This window comes from Eptatretus burgeri, chromosome 10, assembly GCF_056783735.1.
Source record: "Eptatretus burgeri isolate ZD-2024b chromosome 10, Ebu_testis_v1, whole genome shotgun sequence".
In the NCBI taxonomy this organism is placed as follows: Eukaryota; Metazoa; Chordata; class Myxini; order Myxiniformes; family Myxinidae; genus Eptatretus; species Eptatretus burgeri.
The window spans coordinates 101,468,944-101,490,609 of NC_140970.1; the positions used below are offsets into that span (position 1 = coordinate 101,468,944).

The following is a 21,666-nucleotide window of genomic DNA, read 5'->3' on the forward strand; positions in this document are numbered from 1 at the left end:
ACCCTGTTGAGTCCATGCCCTGATTTCCTGATGAATTGAGGCTGTTCTGAGGCAACTCAATTTTAAGAAGATTTTCCTAATGTTTTGTACACTAAGTATATACTGTACATATATATATATATATATATATATATATATATATATATATATATATATATATATATATATATATCGGTGTCTGTGTCCTGTCTACCAAAATGTTTCTTCTTCTCGTCCCTCGAGGCTCGAAGGGTGGTGCTAGTGCAGGTGAACGCACCGCTACTGCATCCTTGTCCTTAACTCCTCCAATTGCCCCTTCCTCTGTCTCGTCGCCCCGCCCCTGTATGCGCGTTCTGCGCGTCTCGCTCGTCCTCGCACGCACAACGGTTGGTGGAACCTCCCGGAGGGACGCCGCGCTCTTCGTTTGCTTCGTGGTAAGAGTTTCAGGGAAACGCATGGACGAACCGGATTTGTAGTTTAGTACGATGAAGTATTTCCATGGATGCTTATCATTTGCCTTGGGTAATGTTTTCTGCTCACCGAAAGGTAATCGGTGTCGGTGGTCCGCAGGTGAATACCTGGTGTGCGTTTCGTGCGCTAGAATAAAAGGATCCATATCCGTGCGATCTCATCTCGGGGTCTCCGCTATTTTTGCCAGACATAACCACACATGATGTTTTCATATTCTGTGTCTGAGTTTGGCGTTTAAATGTGTTTGACCCTTTAATTGTAGCCTGTGGTTCTTTCCAATGATCGACGTTTCATTCTGTCATTCATTCTGCTACAGTCACCACCGTCCCACTTCCCAACACCTGCGGGATAGACTTTCTCGATCTTTGTCTTTCTCTGTCGATGTGCCCTCCTGTCCGACTGTCAATTTGCTCCTCACCCTCCAACAGCTCGTGATTTGAAAGTGAAGCGATCGCGGAACCGCTTAAGATGGCGATGCACAGGTAAGGTGCGGCGAGTAAGACAGGTGCGTGGGGGGGCGGGACAGAGGCTTGAGTCGGGAGAGAGAGAGACAGACGAGACAGAGACGGGGGGGGGGGGGAGGGGAGGACAAAAAGCAAGTGGACAAAAGACTGTGCATAGCAAGATGTACCTTCTTCTCTTTTTCAAAAGGAGCAACTTCACGAGCAGACACATTCCTGGAAGCTTTAAATACTGTAGGCCTACGTTAGTAAATTAGCGTACAAAGTCCCCGCCGTCACAGCATGCCACGGAGACAACGGCTTCAGTCGATATAAGGAAGCAGACTCTGATTTGGCAAGGTAAGCGTTGAGACTCTGATATCCCAATTGTGGGATATCAAATTTCCCACAGTTGAAATTTACCCCAAAGCTCGGAGACCAGCAAGTTATCTCAAGGCGAGGTGAGCTTGATGCTGACATTGCTGGTCGAAACGAAGCAAAGTTTCCGCAAAGCATAACAAAGGTTAGTTACCTGGAATGCGAGTCAAAGAGGAGCCCGGGAAACCGAGGGTCAACTAAATATAATGGATGGTGCGACTGGTGTTCGTTACCTCCGCCACCGCAGGTGGATTGAGGTTATGCTTTCACCCCCTTTCTGTTTGTCCGTCTGTGAACAGGATGTCTGAAAAAAAGTCGTGGACGGCTTGAGTGTGTGACAAGGACGAATTGATTCGATTCTGGTGAAGATCTGGATGCAGATCCAGCCTATGAGTGGGATACAAAACTTAAACTGTTCAACCTGGCGGAGGTGCTTGGTCGACCGAGTGCCGTTCTATTGTATTTATCATGTTCTCGGGTACGAGACGTGTATTCGCAACAATGCAAGACATGCCAAAACATTTTATGTACATATAATTATGAAATATTTTATCCAACTGTATTCTGATGTACCATACTCTGTTACAGAGTGTCTGTGCTGCCGAAGCAGTTTCGTGACAAAGACTACACTGGGTGGTTTGCCATTGCCTTCCCAACAGTTGTTTGGACAGGAATTTGTAATTTGTTCAGCGTGCCGGCGATAGCTCACACACCCTCCGCTAAGGACACCGTGGGATCTTTAACGTCCACCAACTAATTCCGACAGACGGGACACACCCAGTTTGAACGTTCAGATAAGACACGCGCATTGACTCCCTGCCTGCGAAACACTGGGATGACAATTTCTATCTGGGCCGACATTCAAACCCAGGCGAGATGGCTAAGAGGGGAGAGTGGATGCCTCTCGGGGTGGAGACCATCCCATCAGCCCTCTTTTACTATATGCCGGAAAATATACTTTGTTCTTTGATTTGATGTACCATACTCGTTACAGAGCACTGATGCTGCCGAAGCAGTTTTTTTGCCATTTCAAGGGTTGTACTCGGTGTTTTGCCATCGCCTTCCCAGCGTTGTTTGTCTGTGTTCTATCCCTTTTTAAATGAAGGGTGTCAGGCAAGTAAGCAGCACACACCATTTTTAAAGTCTTTGGTATGACTCGGTCGGGGTTTGAAATACTGACCTCCCAGACTCAGAGTGGACTAGCAACCATTATGTCAGCGAGTCTTGTGTATCTGAATATATACATATATATATATACACACACACACACAAGGATAATTAATTAAGTTGGCCAAACGCCGTGATGATTTCATCACAACTGCAGACCCAGCGTATTAAGCAATATACAGTATATATTCACTCATCCACATTGAGAAAGAAATAGTTTCCTGATCTTTCGCTCGTGTCTCATTCCGCGAACGTCCCACTTAAATACCCTGCCTTTACACCAAAGCCTGATTCGAACCATCTAAATTACTCGCAGTGTTTTGGCAAAAACCTTTACTTATTCTTTCTTGTGGTTACAGTGGATAGCAATGTTTTATACATTCAGATCTACAACATCATTGATGCAATTGATGGGTTAGTGACAGCCTGGATATTATCAGTAATAAAACATGATAGAACATCAGAATTCGATGTACCGGTAGTGAATGATACAGGAGGCCTCACCATAGCAAATGCTGCATCATCAATTCAGGGACTTTTAGTAATCGACTCGTATTCTGATACGTCAGTCATTCTTCCCACATCCACCTGTGGGATATCCATGTGCCAACAAAGGATAAAGACGTGTGTGTTTTTTAACGTAACTTAATTGTGCCATAGAAGGCCAGAACTAGTGTGCATACGTCCGCCATGGTGATCAGTTTACCAAAAACAAAATAGAATCTGCTTGTTTTCATCACCTACCCAACTCATCCACCATGTTTTGTCATAATCCGTCCACAACGCTTTGAGATATTGTTTTTGGCACTATCTCAATGGTGAAGAATCACTTCAAAATGATAGTATCCGGATTCGGTTCTTCACCAAAATGGATTCAATTCTTCCTCGTCACACACCGAACCTGTCCACCAAGTTTCGTCTGAATCTAACCATAACGTTTTGACATAGACAAATAGACAAATAAATAAGAAAAATGTTGTGCATAGCACGAAACATTAAAAAAAAATTTTGACCTTAAAAATAATTGGTGGTTGAAGTCAATGACCAAATATGCAAATCCTCTTCCCACCTTTGGAATAAACTCCCTCACTCTATTCAATCCCATTCTTCCCTCCAGGCCTTCAAAACAGCTGTTCACCACCACCTCTTATCATCCCCCATCCAAATCCTCGATCTTTTCTACCCCCCGATAATCCACCCAAACCCACCTCCTTCAAATTCCCTGCTTTCCTTCCTGAAAGACCCTGTGATGTCCATCTTGTATTCCCCATGTTCCCCGCCCCATCCCTCTCCCTTCCACAAATCTCCTAATGTCTCTGTTCCACACTGTTTTGTCCTTCCCACTCCCGCCCCTCTTGTCTCGTGCCCCCCTTGCTGTACATTGTGTGTTAGCTCTCATACAAGCCTCAACAAGGTATACAAATAAAAAATTTCAACGAAATCGGATGAAAACTGACAATTTTAGAAATTAGGCCAATGTCGACTCTTTGGCCTATGTTGACCTTTTGGCCTATGTTGATGTAAAAAATAATTGGCTGGATGAATTCAGTGACCCCAAATATAAATCCTCTTCAAATTCAAAGTCAAACGGATGAAAATTGAGGATTTTAGAAATCCCACGTAAGTTGTTGACATTTGGCCTAAGTTGACCTCAAGAATAAGTGGTGGTTGAATTCAATGACATGAAATATAAATCGTCTTCAAATTTCAAGTCAATCGGTTGAAAATTGAGGATTTTAGAAACCTGACAAAGTTGTTGACCTTTGGCCTATGTTGACCTTTTAACCATTTGACCTCAAAAGCAAGAGGCTTCTTCCTTATGACAAACTCTACCAGACGGTGAAGTTTCGTAAAGATTGCTTAAAAATTGGGACCTGTCGGCGATTGACATACAAACAAGCCGGTAGGCGACATGGGTGGTCGCGACATAATTGCATACTAGTCATACAGTTTTTGACGATCGGGCTGAAATGTTTTGACAAAGAGGTTGATTATAGTGCGCACAAAAGCGCCGAAGCCGATTTTTGATTTTCGAAAAAATTGATTTTTTAGGATTTTTCAAAAATTTCAAAGTCCCGTTGCTACGCAACTGTGGTGTCCATGGCAGCGGTGCAAAAAAACATAGAACTAGATCCTGGTACGAACCTACCTGTCAAGTTTCATCAAAATCGGTTGACTCCTCTGGCCTCCAGAGCTGTCCATTACATACAAACATACAGACAGACGGAAAACCTGAGAATAAGGGTACTCTGGCGACCACCCAACAAGCCGGTAGGCGACATGGGTGGTTGCTACATAATTGCATACTCGTCATACAGTTTTTGATGGATCGGGCTGAAATTTTTTGACAAAGAGGTTGATTATAGTGCGCATAAAAGCACGGAAGCCGATTTTTGATTTTCGAAAAAAGAATATATAAATATTTTTCGGATTTTTTCAAAAATTTCAAAGTCCCTTTGCTAGGCAACGGTGGCGTCCATATCAACGGTACTCAAAAGCATACAACTAGATCCTGGTATGAACCTACCAGTCAAGTTTCATCAAAATCGGTTGACTCCTCTGGCCTCCAGAGCTGTCCATTACATACAAACAGACAGACGGAAAACCTGAGAAAAACGGTAGTCTAGCGACCACCCAAGAAACAGAATAATGCACACGACCAACCAACATACTATTTCGCAAGTAAACAAACAGATAGACAGACAGGGGTGAAAACATAACCTCCATCCTCCGACTAACACAACACTGAAGATTTAACAATGCAAAGCCTTGCTGGTGTATACAGATCACAATAGATCTGAAAATATGATGGTCTTTTTGAAAGTAGATCTGTTTCGTACATACACACACACACACACACACACACACACACACACACACACACACACACACACACACACACACACACACACACACACACACACACACACAACAGTCTCTTGGAAATGGACAAGGCTAATAAGGGTGATTGTTCAATTTTCATCATGAGGAAAGTCATTTGGTGTTTGTTAGGTACTCCGGGGTATTTTGTGTAAACTGTAAACGGAAGATTAATAAATTGAACTCCGCTTTGTCTGCCAGTATAATGTAATAATGCCAGTAGTATAAAACTGCGGTAATAAAGACCAATATAGTTTTAGGAATTGGTGTTATGCTGTTTTATTACCTCCGCCACCGAAGGTGAAGAAGGTTCTGTTTTCACCCCTTTCTGCCTGTCTGTTTGTCTGTGTACAGGCTATCTCAAAATGTTGTAGACGGATCCGGATGAAATTTTGTGGACAGGTTGGGTGTGTGACAATGACGAACTGATTAGATTTTGGTGAAGATCCGGATCCAACTACCAGAATTTTTAAAGTGATTCTTCACCATTGAGAGATTGGGCCAAAAACGATACACGGTGTGATATCTTTAAAAATGTATTTGGTCCGGTATGTTCTCGTGGATCAGGCATTACGGGGCGGAGGTATGCGCTACACTGAGTGCCCTTCAGTTATAACTATGATTCATCCTATCTTATTTTAAGAAGGAATTACAAGGAAATTGTGCACAGCAGGAGGCCATTCGGCCCATCATGCCTGCACCACACCAATACCAGATTTAATAAATCCGTCGATACCCCTCCCCTTCATGCGCAGCCTTTTGGCTACACTGGTACTCATTCCGCCGACCTCAGAAGGATGACAGGCTGAATCAACTCCCTGGCGTTAATTCAGCGGCCAACGGGGCTTGAACTCAGGACCCTCGGATCCCAAGCCACCATTCGAAGCACTCAGCCAACACCAGGTAATATCAATATCACTGGTTATTAATATTAATGGTCTCAGAAAAGAAAAAATTTATCATCTCTTCAAATAGAATATTTCAAGAAAATTCTCTCCAATCTTCCAATAATCCGCAGGTATACCGCAGATTATACATCGCATATTAAAATGTTCGTTTACGTTATATCCAACCCAGAAAACTTGCTGATCTAGTCATAGCCAATGGGATTTTACACTGGCAATAATTGCTCGGATCACTGTTGGCTGCTTTCATCCACAAGGCCCCTTAAAAGCCTGACTCTTAACAGCATGCACATGTTTCTGTTGAAGGCTCTCCATTTCCAGGTTAGCAGGCGGTTGAATCTATACTTGGCGAGAAATTAAGTTACTCGAACGATGTGTGATTGACAAACTCAGTAAGTACAGACTGCATCCAGGCGCCAATATTCTGGAGATGCCGATCACTGGATCGTTACGAGATTCCGTGAGCATCGATTCCGCGCAATCATTTGAACCATTTGAGGACGCATAGGGACTTCATCTCATCTCCCCTTCCACCTCCACGTCCATCGATCCAGTGCAATTTTACCGCAACTTCATCCCATTGGGCTTTAACTTGAGAAGAAAGATTCCCGTCATGCTTGCCATTTCCCGAGCCGTGGCTCTCAGCAACTTTGTGCAGATTTCAATAACGCTAGCTCTTCACCAACTCTTTTCTCACCCTCTTTCACTCTCACATTTCTTCTCTGACCAGATGGACTTTGGCATTCATCCCTGGATCTTTTTACTTCTGAATCATAATAACAATAACTAGAAGGGCACTCGGTAGAGCACATACCTCTTCCCGGCTGATTGGTTTACGTTTTGTATCCCACTGAAAGGCCGGATCTGGACCCAGATCTTCACCATAATCGAATCGATGCGTCCTTGTCATGCATCCACAACCTGTCAACCAAACTTCATCCGAATCCGTCCATTACATTTTGAGATATCCTGCTCACAGACAGACAGACACAGACAGGCAGATAGACAAACAGGGGTGAAAATATAACTTCCATCCACCTTCAGTGGCAGAGGTAATAATATAATGTAACCACAAAATATTAGGCAACAACTCTTAAACTGTAAAATAAAGATGAGGATTGAGGAAAGAAACCGAATTGAGAAATTGGACGTGCAACACGTATTGTGATCATTATCTAATCACCTGAACTGAACAATCCTGTAAATTAATCTGCAAATCATGTGTCCTACAGAATCTATGTATGTGTCTGCACATGATTAATTGTCAATACCCTCAATAAATTTGCCACCATCCATCCATCCATCGGGACCATACTCTGTGCAGAGCGTTGGTGCTGCCAAAGCAGTCTCCTAGGCTCTTGGGCACAATCCCGGACGGGTCGCCACTCCGCCACAGGGTACCAGCATGCTGGCACTCATTTTGCCGACCTCAGACGGATGGGCAGGCAGAGTCAACCCCGCCTGATTTTATTTCAACAGCCGAGCAGGATTTGAACTCAGGGTCCTGGGATACCAAGCCCACCACTCTAACTATTAAGCCAACACCAGGCATAATAAATTTGCCACCCAAGTCGTCAATACACCTGTACTTGTCCCTCTGGCCCAACAGCAAGATCACAAATTCATCATTATGGATCACAACGCCACATCAACACCGAGCACATATTGTTAACACTGCACTTCAGGAATACATCATCACTCGCATGGACAGGCCTTCAGGACCTTTGGAAATAAATCCAATTGCATGTACTTGGAAGTCCTAAGGAGATGGGCTTGTAGCCTCCAAGTCCACCCACGGTCTCTTGATCAACTGGAAGTGCTCCTGGTGGAAGAATGGCACAACATCTCACAGTGAGAGTCACACTGTACGATTTGGTTTTTTATGACAAGACTTGTACAAGCTTGTGTTGCGGTAATTGGTGGTGATGCATGGTAAGAAAGCCATTTCTGCCAGAATAAATTTATCCGATCCTTTGTACACTGGTGCCACTACCAACTTGCACACTCGTTTCCTTCCTTTTTCTCAGCTAACAACTGTCACATTGTAGTTGTACGTTCTGCACAGTCTGATTCCTAACAAGCTTCCTTGACCCCTTACCCTTCCCAGTTTGCGATGTCAAATCCCTGACAATCCATACATAGAGTGCCAGATATTGAAATTTAATGATGTATTGCTGATTTGATGTTGGGTGAGTCGCTCTCCTTACGGCGGAGGACGCATGGCTGCCCTGATCATGTTTCACCAATTTCTTTGCTCAGTAACAAAGGCTCCCCAGTTCTTTCATTGGCTTTCCATCCAGTGCTTTCTCTTGGACCGTCCGCCATGACCTTTGTCCTCATCTTTGCCTTAAGGCTGCTACTTTGCCATCCCTGATGGTTTTCCCCAAGTTATCATATTTTTATATAACCAAAGTATCATAGCATTCGCTCGTTTAAACAATTTTTCTGAGTCTTCTTGATCCAGATATGATGCCGGAAGACGGGACGCCCGTCTAACGGCACACACATTGATGAATCGTCCTGTCTGTGAAACTCCGGGATGACAATTTATAGCTGGGTCAGGATTCAAACCCAGGCGAGACAGCTTAGAGATTAGTTTGTGTACCTCTAGGCCATCCTTTAGTTATATCTATGTAAATATTATCAACCACTGAGATTGCTATGATAAGTAGTCGATGCAGGACGAAGCAAACAATTTTGCTGTATAATTTGCTTCATGCTCCTCTCGACAAGTTAACTACACCATATTGTAGTTGTGAGATAGTCAGAATGGATAAAGGGCTTTGTTGATTTATTGTCATCCTCTTATTCAAATCGCCAAAGTTTGTTTGAACTAACCTCTTTCCCTCCCCGCTTAGATTTTCCTACTACAAGCGTCGAACAACGTATGATCCACAATAATTGAGGAAGACCAGAAAGTGGAAACTGTGTGTCCATCCATTTCAACCTGCCGCTCCGGCTCCCTTTGGCACTAGCACATACTTGCTTCCTGCAGCGAGTGTCAAATATGTGTCGTGCCAAGTGGGGACGATGCGATTTGCTGCTTGTGTAATGCAAATGTGGTATTTTGTCCCGTAAAACACGTGAGCATAATCCAGGAATGACGTTTAAGGGTGTCCGAGAGTCCTCCGAGGGTGTAGGATGTGGTGGAGTCCTTCATGAGTAGTGACTGCTGTGGGATGTGCACCGCTCTGGATTGGTTGTGTGGGAAAGAAATGGTGAATGGATTGGTACTGTGTCAAAGGAATAGTGTTTGGCATATAATAATTCCATGTGCGATGTGTTTCTTGTCACTGCATGATGACCCCTTCACCAATGTTACACGAGCACAGCATCGAGGTTAATGGAGCGTGGTGAAGCAGTATTTCACTGGCTCGCTTGTTACTTAATCTGAATTGTGCTGCCTTTGAAAAGAGATTAGTTTTTAAATGCTTATAGCAGTGCATCAATTTTATTTATATCATAAAACTGAAAAACAGGGTTGGTAGGTGTTTGTTTGTCATCAACCATGATGTGTACTGTATAGTGCCACCCGCTGGTTCTGGGAGAGGGCATTACAAGTCAGTTGTTGAGATGACTTGCAATTTTGCATTACAACTGGCAATTAGTACAAGTGCTTCATTGACACCTCCCAAGGGGAGTGGGTGTTTCATACGAGTACCGTCCTGGGATTCCCGGCCTTTTGCACGGAAGCACTTCATAGAACTCTGAGCACGACCCAATGTGCGCGGATGATATCTGAAGGAGACGAGCAATGCCCGACACAATTAACGGAGCATCAACAATGTGTGCGAAGGACATTGGAAGTTTGCATCTGCTCTGAAGTCTTCGAAGAAGTTTCAAATCTATCAATGCTTACATTATTGATGATTTCAACAAATTTTTGGCAGTAATGAGAAGCTTGCCACACAAGAACACACACGACACAAACATCCATTGGGGTTTTTTGTAATACAGCACATGCTTTGTCCAGAAAATAATTCACGAACAAAATCTGACAAAGGATGGGGAAACTGTTACTGGGCAGTGGTTATATAAGCAAGAATTGCATTTGCACTACATTTGTTTTTGTTGTCCTTTCACCGATGTTTTATAAATTTTGCAAATAAAGCTTTTTCATGCGTGACACGAGGATGTTATCACTGCATAGTTATAGAACGTTTGCATGATGTTTCACACGATGAAATAAGCTCATTATTTACAAATTAATAGAAGGTCTCGCAGGTACAGAGTAATCAAACGAAGTCGCTGTTATACTCGAGGAGGTTTATAATTTGCTTTCACAAAAGAAAACGTTTGAGATGAAATCGGATGTCATGGATGCATTACACCTGGCCTTGACACCTACCAACAAGGTCTGTGCTCAGTGAATGTGAAAATAAAATCATCCCTTGGTTCAAGCTCAACAGTTTCTCAACCTATCACCTCTTAGAATTGCACAAAAAACCTGAAAAGGGAATAATTTCCCAATCTGTGAAAATCTAAACACATGACACAATCACATGGGTTATTTGTTCGACTCGGGCGAAAAGGTGCAGCGCAAGACGGGAAACTGACTATTTCTTCCAGCTTTGCCATTTGTAACTACAATGAAGGAAAAATGACAAACGAAATACAACACAGAGAACAAATACATATTTTACCTTGAACAATGAGCAATACTTCGTTAACTTGGGCGACAGAAGAAACTTGGGATCATAGCTCAGCCACGTCAGCTATTGGTGTAGCTGCAGTCATTGTATTCAGGGTTTGGTGATGCACATTAACGAGAGTTGTGATGTTTCAGAAAACCAGCTGTGGTATTGTGAGAATATATTTTAAAGAGAATATTCAGTCAATGGATGCAATGTGGTCCATAAATAAATATATAAATATATGGGGTGTCTCAATTAAATTTGTACACACGTTATATATTGAAAACTATACTAACTCAGTAACACAGTTATACATTGAAAAGTATACTACCTTGCTATTCTCATTATGGGAAACATGGGTGAAAACAGATTGGTAACATCAGTAAAAACTAAAAAAAACAAGCTCGATAACACGGGTAAAAACAGATTGGTAACATCAGTAAAAACTAAAAAAAACAAGCTCGATAACGGGTAAAAACAGATTGGTAACATCAATAAAAAAAATATAAAAAACAAGCTCGATAACACGGGTAAAAACAGATTGGTAACATCAATAAAAAAATATAAAAAACAAGCTCGATAACACGGGTAAAAACAGATTGGTAACATCAGTAAAAACTAAAAAAAACAAGCTCGATAACACGGGTAAAAACAGATTGGTAACATCAGTAAAAACTAAAAAAAAACAAGCTCGATAACACGGGTAAAAACAGATTGGTAACATCAGTAAAAAAAATATAAAAAACAAGCTTGATAACATGGGTAAAAACAGATTGGTAACATCAGTAAAAACTAAAAAAAACAAGCTCGATAACACGGGTAAAAACAGATTGGTAACATCAGTAAAAAAAATATAAAAAACAAGTTCGATAACACGGGTAAAAACAGATTGGTAACATCAGTAAAAAAAATATAAAAAAACAAGCTCGATAACACGGGTAAAAACAGATTGGTAACATCAGTAAAAACTAAAAAAAACAAGCTCGATAACACGGGTAAAAACAGATTGGTAACATCAGTAAAAACTAAAAAAAACAAGCTCGATAACACGGGTAAAAACAGATTGGTAACATCAGTAAAAAAAATATAAAAAACAAGCTTGATAACATGGGTAAAAACAGATTGGTAACATCAGTAAAAACTAAAAAAAACAAGCTCGATAACACGGGTAAAAACAGATTAGTAACATCAGTAAAAAAAATATAAAAAACAAGCTCGATAACACGGGTAAAAACAGATTGGTAACATCAGTAAAAACTAAAAAAAACAAGCTTGATAACACGGGTAAAAACAGATTGGTAACATCAGTAAAAAAAATATAAAAAAACAAGCTCGATAACACAGGTAAAAACAGATTGGTAACATCAGTAAAAAAAATATTAAAAACAAGCTCTATAACACGCGTAAAAACAGCTCTGTAACATGGGTAAAAACAGCTTGTAACACGGGTAAAAACAGCTCAGTAACACGGGTAAAAACAGCTCAGTAACACGGGTAAAAACAGCTCTGTAACATGGGTAAAAACAGCTTGGTAACACGGGTAAAAACAGCTCAGTAACACGGGTAAAAACAGCTCAGTAACACGGGTAAAAACAGCTCTGTAACACGGGTAAAAACAGCTCAGTAACATGGGTAAAAACAGCTTGGTAACACGGGTAAAAACAGCTCAGTAACACGGGTAAAAACAGCTCTGTAACATGGGTAAAAACAGCTCTGTAACATGGGTAAAAACAGCTCAGTAACACGGGTAAAAACAGCTCTGTAACATGGGTAAAAACAGCTCTGTAACACGGGTAAAAACAGCTCAGTAACATGGGTAAAAACAGCTTGGTAACACGGGTAAAAACAGCTCAGTAACACGGGTAAAAACAGCTCTGTAACATGGGTAAAAACAGCTCTGTAACACGGGTAAAAACAGCTCTGTAACATGGGTAAAAACAGCTTGGTAACACGGGTAAAAACAGCTCAGTAACACGGGTAAAAACAGCTCTGTAACATGGGTAAAAACAGCTTGGTAACACGGGTAAAAACAGCTCAGTAACACGGGTAAAAACAGCTCTGTAACATGGGTAAAAACAGCTCAGTAACACGGGTAAAAACAGCTCTGTAACATGGGTAAAAACAGCTCTGTAACATGGGTAAAAACAGCTCTGTAACATGGGTAAAAACAGCTTGGTAACACGGGTAAAAACACCTTGGTAACACGGGTAAAAACAGCTGGGTAACACGGGTAAAAACAGCTTGGTAACACGGGTAAAAACAGCTTGGTAACACGGGTAAAAACAGCTCAGTAACACGGGTAAAAACAGCTCAGTAACACGGGTAAAAACAGCTCTGTAACATGGGTAAAAACAGCTTGGTAACACGGGTAAAAACAGCTCAGTAACATGGGTAAAAACAGCTCTGTAACATGGGTAAAAACAGCTCTGTAACATGGGTAAAAACAGCTTGGTAACACGGGTAAAAACAGCTCAGTAACACGGGTAAAAACAGCTCTGTAACATGGGTAAAAACAGCTGAGTAACACGGGTAAAAACAGCTCTGTAACATGGGTAAAAACAGCTCAGTAACACGGGTAAAAACAGCTCAGTAACATGGGTAAAAACAGCTCTGTAACACGGGTAAAAACAGCTCTGTAACATGGGTAAAAACAGCTCAGTAACACGGGTAAAAACAGCTCAGTAACACGGGTAAAAACAGCTCTGTAACATGGGTAAAAACAGCTCTGTAACATGGGTAAAAACAGCTTGGTAACACGGGTAAAAACAGCTCTGTAACATGGGTAAAAACAGCTTGGTAACACGGGTAAAAACAGCTCTGTAACATGGGTAAAAACAGCTCTGTAACATGGGTAAAAACAGCTCTGTAACATGGGTAAAAACAGCTCTGTAACATGGGTAAAAACAGCTTGGTAACACGGGTAAAAACAGCTTGGTAACACGGGTAAAAACAGCTTGGTAACACGGGTAAAAACAGCTTGGTAACACGGGTAAAAACAGCTCAGTAACATGGGTAAAAACAGTTTGGTAACACGGGTAAAAACAGCTCAGTAACATGGGTAAAAACAGCTCTGTAACATGGGTAAACACAGCTCTGTAACACGGGTAAAAACAGCTTGGTAACACGGGTAAAAACAGCTTGGTAACACGGGTAAAAACAGCTTGGTAACACGGGTAAAAACAGCTTGGTAACACGGGTAAAAACAGCTCCGTAACATAGGTAAAAACAGTTTGGTAACACGGGTAAAAACAGCTCTGTAACACGGGTAAAAACAGCTCTGTAACATGGGTAAAAACAGCTCTGTAACATGGGTAAAAACAGCTCAGTAACATGGGTAAAAACAGCTTGGTAACACGGGTAAAAACAGCTTGGTAACACGGGTAAAAACAGCTTGGTAACACGGGTAAAAACAGCTCAGTAACATGGGTAAAAACAGTTTGGTAACACGGGTAAAAACAGCTCTGTAACACGGGTAAAAACAGCTCAGTAACATGGGTAAACACAGCTGGGTAACACGGGTAAAAACAGCTCAGTAACACGGGTAAAAACAGCTCTGTAACATGGGTAAAAACAGCTCTGTAACATGGGTAAAAACAGCTCAGTAACACGGGTAAAAACAGCTCTGTAACATGGGTAAAAACAGCTCTGTAACACGGGTAAAAACAGCTCAGTAACATGGGTAAACACAGCTTGGTAACACGGGTAAAAACAGCTCAGTAACACGGGTAAAAACAGCTCTGTAACATGGGTAAAAACAGCTCAGTAACACGGGTAAAAACAGCTCAGTAACATGGGTAAAAACAGCTTGGTAACACGGGTAAAAACAGCTCTGTAACATGGGTAAAAACAGCTCTGTAACACGGGTAAAAACAGCTCTGTAACATGGGTAAAAACAGCTCAGTAACACGGGTAAAAACAGCTCTGTAACATGGGTAAAAACAGCTCTGTAACATGGGTAAAAACAGCTCTGTAACACGGGCAAAAACAGCTTGGTAACACGGGTAAAAACAGCTTGGTAACACAGGTAAAAACAGCTTGGTAACACGGGTAAAAACAGCTTGGTAACACGGGTAAAAACAGCTTGGTAACACGGGTAAAAACAGCTTGGTAACACGGGTAAAAACAGCTCTGTAACATGGGTAAAAACAGCTCTGTAACACGGGTAAAAACAGCTTGGTAACACGGGTAAAAACAGCTTGGTAACACGGGTAAAAACAGCTTGGTAACACGGGTAAAAACAGCTTGGTAACACGGGTAAAAACAGCTCAGTAACATGGGTAAAAACAGTTTGGTAACACGGGTAAAAACAGCTCTGTAACATGGGTAAAAACAGCTCAGTAACACGGGTAAAAACAGCTCTGTAACATGGGTAAAAACAGCTCTGTAACACGGGTAAAAACACCTCAGTAACATGGGTAAACACAGCTTGGTAACACGGGTAAAAACAGCTCAGTAACACGTGTAAAAACAGCTCTGTAACATGGGTAAAAACAGCTCAGTAACATGGGTAAACACAGCTTGGTAACACGGGTTAAAACAGCTCAGTAACACGGGTAAAAACAGCTCTGTAACACGGGTAAAAACAGCTTGGTAACACGGGTAAAAACAGCTCAGTAACACGGGTAAAAACAGCTTAGTAACACGGGTAAAAACAGCTCAGTAACACGGATAAAAACAGCTTAGTAACACGGGTAAAAACAGCTCTGTAACATGGGTAAAAACAGCTCAGTAACATGGGTAAAAACAGTTTGGTAACACGGGTAAAAACAGCTCTGTAACACGGGTAAAAACAGCTCTGTAACATGGGTAAAAACAGTCTGTAACATAGGTAAAAACAGCTCTGTAACATGGGTAAAAACAGCTCGGTAACATGGGTAAAAACAGCTCTGTAACATGGGTAAAAACAGCTTGGTAACATGGGTAAAAACAGCTCAGTAACATGGGTAAAAACAGCTCTGTAACATGGGTAAAAACAGCTCAGTAACACGGGTAAAAACAGTTTGGTAACACGGGTAAAAACAGCTCTGTAACACGGGTAAAAACAGCTTTGTAACATGGGTAAAAACAGTTTGGTAACACGGGTAAAAACAGCTCTGTAACACGGGTAAAAACAGCTCTGTAACATGGGTAAAAACAGCTTGGTAACACGGGTAAAAACAGCTCTGTAACACGGGTAAAAACAGCTCTGTAACATGGGTAAAAACAGCTCGGTAACACGGGTAAAAACAGCTCTGTAACACGGGTAAAAACAGCTCTGTAACATGGGTAAAAACAGCTTGGTAACACGGGTAAAAACAGCTCTGTAACACGGGTAAAAACAGCTCTGTAACATGGGTAAAAACAGCTCGGTAACACGGGTAAAAACAGCTCTGTAACACGGGTAAAAACAGCTTGGTAACATGGGTAAAAACAGCTCAGTAACATGGGTAAAAACAGCTCTGTAACATGGGTAAAAACAGCTCGGTAACACGGGTAAAAACAGCTCTGTAACATGGGTAAAAACAGCTCAGTAACATGGGAAAAATCTGAGCCACGTGCACTCTTCGCTGTGAGATGGGTCCTCAGCAAAGGCCAAGCAGGCATTACGCTGGACACCCCTCCGTAGAAATCACAACCTGCCAAATGCACGCACAGTGGTAATTTCCACCCAAAACAGCAAACACACTCAACATGCCGCCCACGCTGCATGGAACACATCCCGAGAAGACGGAAGAAACAGCACCTTAAATGCTGGTAACTTTCAGTACACACGTGGCTGCGAAGATACAGTGATACTTCAAACTAATTTCTGTGGGGGAGGGGCATAGAAAGGGCGCTCAAACACCACATGAGCATCGACAGCACAGAGCTCCCGTCCTCAAGCGATCCCTCAATCGAGTCCCATAATAGTAAAATGACAACCACGCCACATTGGGCGGGATGCGATTGTGCAAGGCGCAGGTGGCGCGTTCCTTTCAACCCATTTCTGGACTAATTATATTGATCGGGTTTCGTCCCATGCACACGATGATAGAATCGGGCGAGCACTGGCCATGTGCATAATGGTGGATCGGAACGGAAGATGTTGTACGGAACGTGCTCTCAAAAGGCAGACCTGTGCGCCACTCGCCACACTTTGTTATTGTGCAGAGAGGGGCATGAATGGACACATCTTACTGTCTGTGCATGGGTTCACCATAACATCGTAACTTCGGTCCTCGCTGGTGGCCACGGAGGGCAAACGTCCCCCCACCACCACGGCCAGCGAAGCCGTGATCGGGCAGAGGCATGCGGTACAGCCCGGGCCACTTGGCGTACACGGAGCAGGTGTGCGGGACCGATGCTGCCCTCGGCTGGTCGTCAGGGCATGGCCTGGGAATTCTTTCAGGGAAATTCATGGCGTGGATTCGGTGTGGGTGATTCGTATCATGTCGTGAGGTCAGAGCAAGTTATTTTTGCGGCGTGGGGTCATCTTGCCGGAAATGGATTGTTGCAGTTTCCGGCCATCGCGGCCGGGCTGCGAAGGGTGTCGGGGCCAATCAGAGCGCCAGATTCTGGTAGCGACAATGCTTCGGGGTGGCCCCTCACCCAGCGCCGCGGGGCCTATAAAGGTCGGAGCGGGGCCGTTCGCTCGCTCTCTGTCCTGTCTCGCCTCCCGCTCAAGCTGGTCTTCAACTCCACCTACTGTCGTCATCACCTCGACTCCGCCTTCTGTCGTCATCGCTGGACTCCTCCTCCTCTTCTCCGCCAGCACGACGCCGACTCCACCCACCCACCTGCCACTCCGTACTCCACCTTTCCAACTCAAGCTCCTCCTTCATGCCCATGGTCTCAACACGAGCTGTCCAAAGCAAGAGATGACGCGCCAGCTGTCAGGGGGATACCGCACCATGGAGCATTCCCTCCAAACGTATTGGTGGCGCGTTCGGGAAAGCGTGCAAAGTGACTGAGGGACCGTAGCCTCAACTCCTCTCCTGTCTTGCTTCCATTCCTCTTCATCGGGTTTTCTGTGTTTGTGTGTGTGCGTGTGTGTGTGTCCTGGCACCTGTCTAGATAAGCAAGCCTGCATAAGATTGTTATTATTATTTTTGGGTTAGGTCTGCTCTGCATCCGCTTTCATAAGTTGCTTGTTTATTGTGGCACCACACCCTTCTTCCCTATTGCTGCACAACACACCCCAATAAATCTATTGATTGCACGACATACCCTTCCTTGCCTGCTTGTAAATAAATCATTATTAGAAATGTTCCCTGCTCGTTTTTGTCTTTTCCTTCATTGATCCAGCATGGCCCGAATCTTAGCTTAGCCAGGACTTTATTCCCAATGATCCGTTCCTCTTCGCCGATACGTCCTTGGCAGTGTCGCCCGGCTGCATCCGATCCGGTAAAGTGATTCCGTCCGGTAGAGTTATTTGGTTCAGACAAAGAGTACAGAGGGTGTGTTCCCCGGTAATTAAATCACGTGATTAATTAGGTAACCCGGTTAACCCATAGATGGGAGGACCCTATGTCACGCGGTTGAGTTATTGGCGTCCACGGTCGGTTAAGTGACCCGAAAAAAATAAAAATAAGTGACCCGTCCACGAAAATATCGGTGTGCGACGGCCTACAATTCCGGGGAGGCTGGTGGGAACAGACATAACTCCCCCCCCCCAGTGGTCTTCTCACCCGACCCCCGGCCCCCAACAATGTATATGTATGTATATATATGTATATATATATATATATATATATATATATGTATGTATATATATATATATATATATATGTATGTATGTATATGTATGTATATATATATATATATGTATGTATGTATATGTATGTATGTATATGTATGTATGTATGTATATGTATGTATGTATGTATATATATATGTATGTATATATATATATATATATATATATATATATATATGTATATGTATGTATGTATATATATATATATGTATATATATATATGTATATGTATATATATGTATATATATATATGTATATGTATATATATATATGTATATATATATATATATATGTATATATATGTATGTATGTATATATATATATATATATGTATGTATGTATGTATATACACATACATACATACATATATATATATATATATATATATATATATATATATATATATATATACATATATATATATATATATATATATACATACATATATACATACATATATATATACATAGCCTGGTGTTGGCGCAGTGGTTAGGGCAGCGGCTTGGGAACCAAAAGGTCCTGAGTTCAAGCCCCGTTGGGCCACTGAATTAATACACCAGGGGGTTGACTCAGCCTGTCATCCTTCCGAGGTCGGCGAAATGAGTACCAGTGTACTGGGCCCGGTGTATACCCTGGTTAAAATAGGTGTACCATATCCCTGTGTTGTAAGAGGCAACCAGGGTTGTGTCAGGAAGGGCATCCGGCGTAAAACATGTGCCAAATCACGATGCGGATAATACGAATGATCCGCTGTGGCGACCCCTAACGGGAGCAGCCGAAAGAAGAAGAAGAAGAAGATATATACACATAAACAAACAAATAAATTCCTGCTTAGGGCTGGTGTGAAAAAATTATGATTCAATCCAGGATACAAACCCAATATTCTCATCATCTGTGACAGTCCACTCAGGTATTGAGGCTTCAGTATAACCTCAGAATTTTCTCACACTCCAATATATATATATATATATATATATATATATATATATATATATATATATATATATATATATATATATATATGTCCATCTCTATTATAATACCAAGCTTGCACACTAAAAACTCGGCTCGCCGTCACACGATCCCTATGAAATTGCTGTGGTACTTAGCGGACATGCCGACAATGTTTGGGAAGTCTTGGCGTTCCATATTACCACTTGTATTCTGCAAAATGCGTATTTTTGTCATTCCCCGTGTACGGTCTGTCGTCTGCTCCAAGCTAAGTTGTTCTGCTATGTATCACTAGTATAGATAAATATATATATATATATATATATATATATATATGTATATATATATATATATATATATATATATATATATATATATATATATATATATATATATACACATACATATATATACATATATATACACACACATATATCTTTTAACATATATACATATATCTATATATATATATATATATATATATATATATATATATATATATATATATATATATATACATACATGCATGCACGCACGCACACACACACACACACACACACACACACACACACACACACACACACACACACACACACACACACACACAGTGAAAAAGTATTGATCAGACATGTAATAAATCTTCAAGTGTAATGAAGAAATTTCTCGGCCCTTCCACTGCATGCACATGTAACCCAGGCATGCTCACAGTGTAAATGGTCCGGTATGTCTGGTATTGCACAGTGTTTGAGGACATTTGAAGCATTGTATGAACATCAAATACCACGAAATACAGTATTTCACAATTCCATTTCCAAACGAATTATTACTGTTCATTGCAAGATAGATGATACAATAGCCCAAGTGAGCTATTATCGGCAATTAATATTTAATAATGTGGCCCATAATGGAGGATAAAAGGAAAAGTGATGGCGAGACGCCAGAAGCATGAGATCACACTATTGGCGCATCCTTGACCCCACTTCGACACATCACGCAAGTAAAAGGCACTTTAGGTATACTGGAGGGGATTTCAGGGGAACGTGGATAATCGTGGACAAAAGGGACACTATCTTATCACTCGGTGGGAATATGGCCTTTGTATCAGTTCGGTTTGGGATCTCACACACAGGAACTTGATATGATTCTCTGTCATTATTTCCAAGCCAAAGGAACTCGAAATGAAAGCCCGTCCGTGTCCGCTTTGTACTCGAACTAAACTTGATGAAAACAACATCGAGACAACAAAAATGTCAAATTAACATCATTTCCCCCATATTGTCAAAATTTGATGAGCTCAAATGGTAAACAAGTATGGCCTGGATGGACACACACACACACACACACACACACACACACACACACACACACACACACACACACACACACACGATGCCTGCCACACGTATGTCATCACCTCTGCCACAAAAGGTGGGAAGAGGTTATGTTTTAACCCCCGTCTGTCTCTGTGTCTGTCAGTGAACAGGATATCTCAAAAAAGTTGTGGACGGATTCGGACGAAACTTGATGGACGGATTAGGTGTGTGACAAGGACGAATTGATTCGATTTTAGTGAAGATCCGAATCCGGTTACTGGAATTTCGAAATGATTCTTCACCATTGAGCCATAAAACGATGTGAATTACACAATATCTCAAAAAGCCGTGGACGGATTTGGACAAAACTTCGAGATGGATGAGTTGGGTCGGTGACAAGAACAAGCCAATTTGATTTTGGTTAAAAAAAAACATTCAAACTGTTCAACCTGGTGGAGGTATGTGTGCTCTACCGAATGCTGTTCTAGTTTATATTGTATTGTGTTTGATATAATTACAGTCGACACCCAGAAAGTCCGTCAAAAGACTTCATCGCAATTGGTGCTGATGGTGAGGGTTTTGAGTCGGAGATCAAGTGTTTCTTTCTCTAAGTCGACAAGTGTCAAATACATCAGAAAACATAATTGGAAGTGATGTAAATATATATTTTTTCAAGTTAAAGAATTCCTGTCCAGATTCCTGTAAATATATATTTTTTCAAGTTAAAGAATTCCTGTCCAGATGATAAACGTTTAAAATGTTGTGGCAACTTTGCAGGAATGTTTGCATGTTTGTTCAGATGTACGAGCGAATTTTTTTTGGGGGGGGGGGCAG

At 41.9% G+C, this 21,666-nt stretch overlaps 1 long non-coding RNA gene across 1 annotated transcript; it reads left to right on the forward strand.

The window, feature by feature from the left end:
* The first annotated feature begins 377 nt into the window (after positions 1 to 377).
* LOC147019303 (uncharacterized) lies at positions 378 to 10,346 on the forward strand. The gene is made up of 2 exons (XR_015062728.1): positions 378 to 932; positions 9,079 to 10,346. It is a non-coding gene; the product is annotated as an uncharacterized LOC147019303 (long non-coding RNA).
* Positions 10,347 to 21,666: the final 11,320 nt, after the last annotated feature.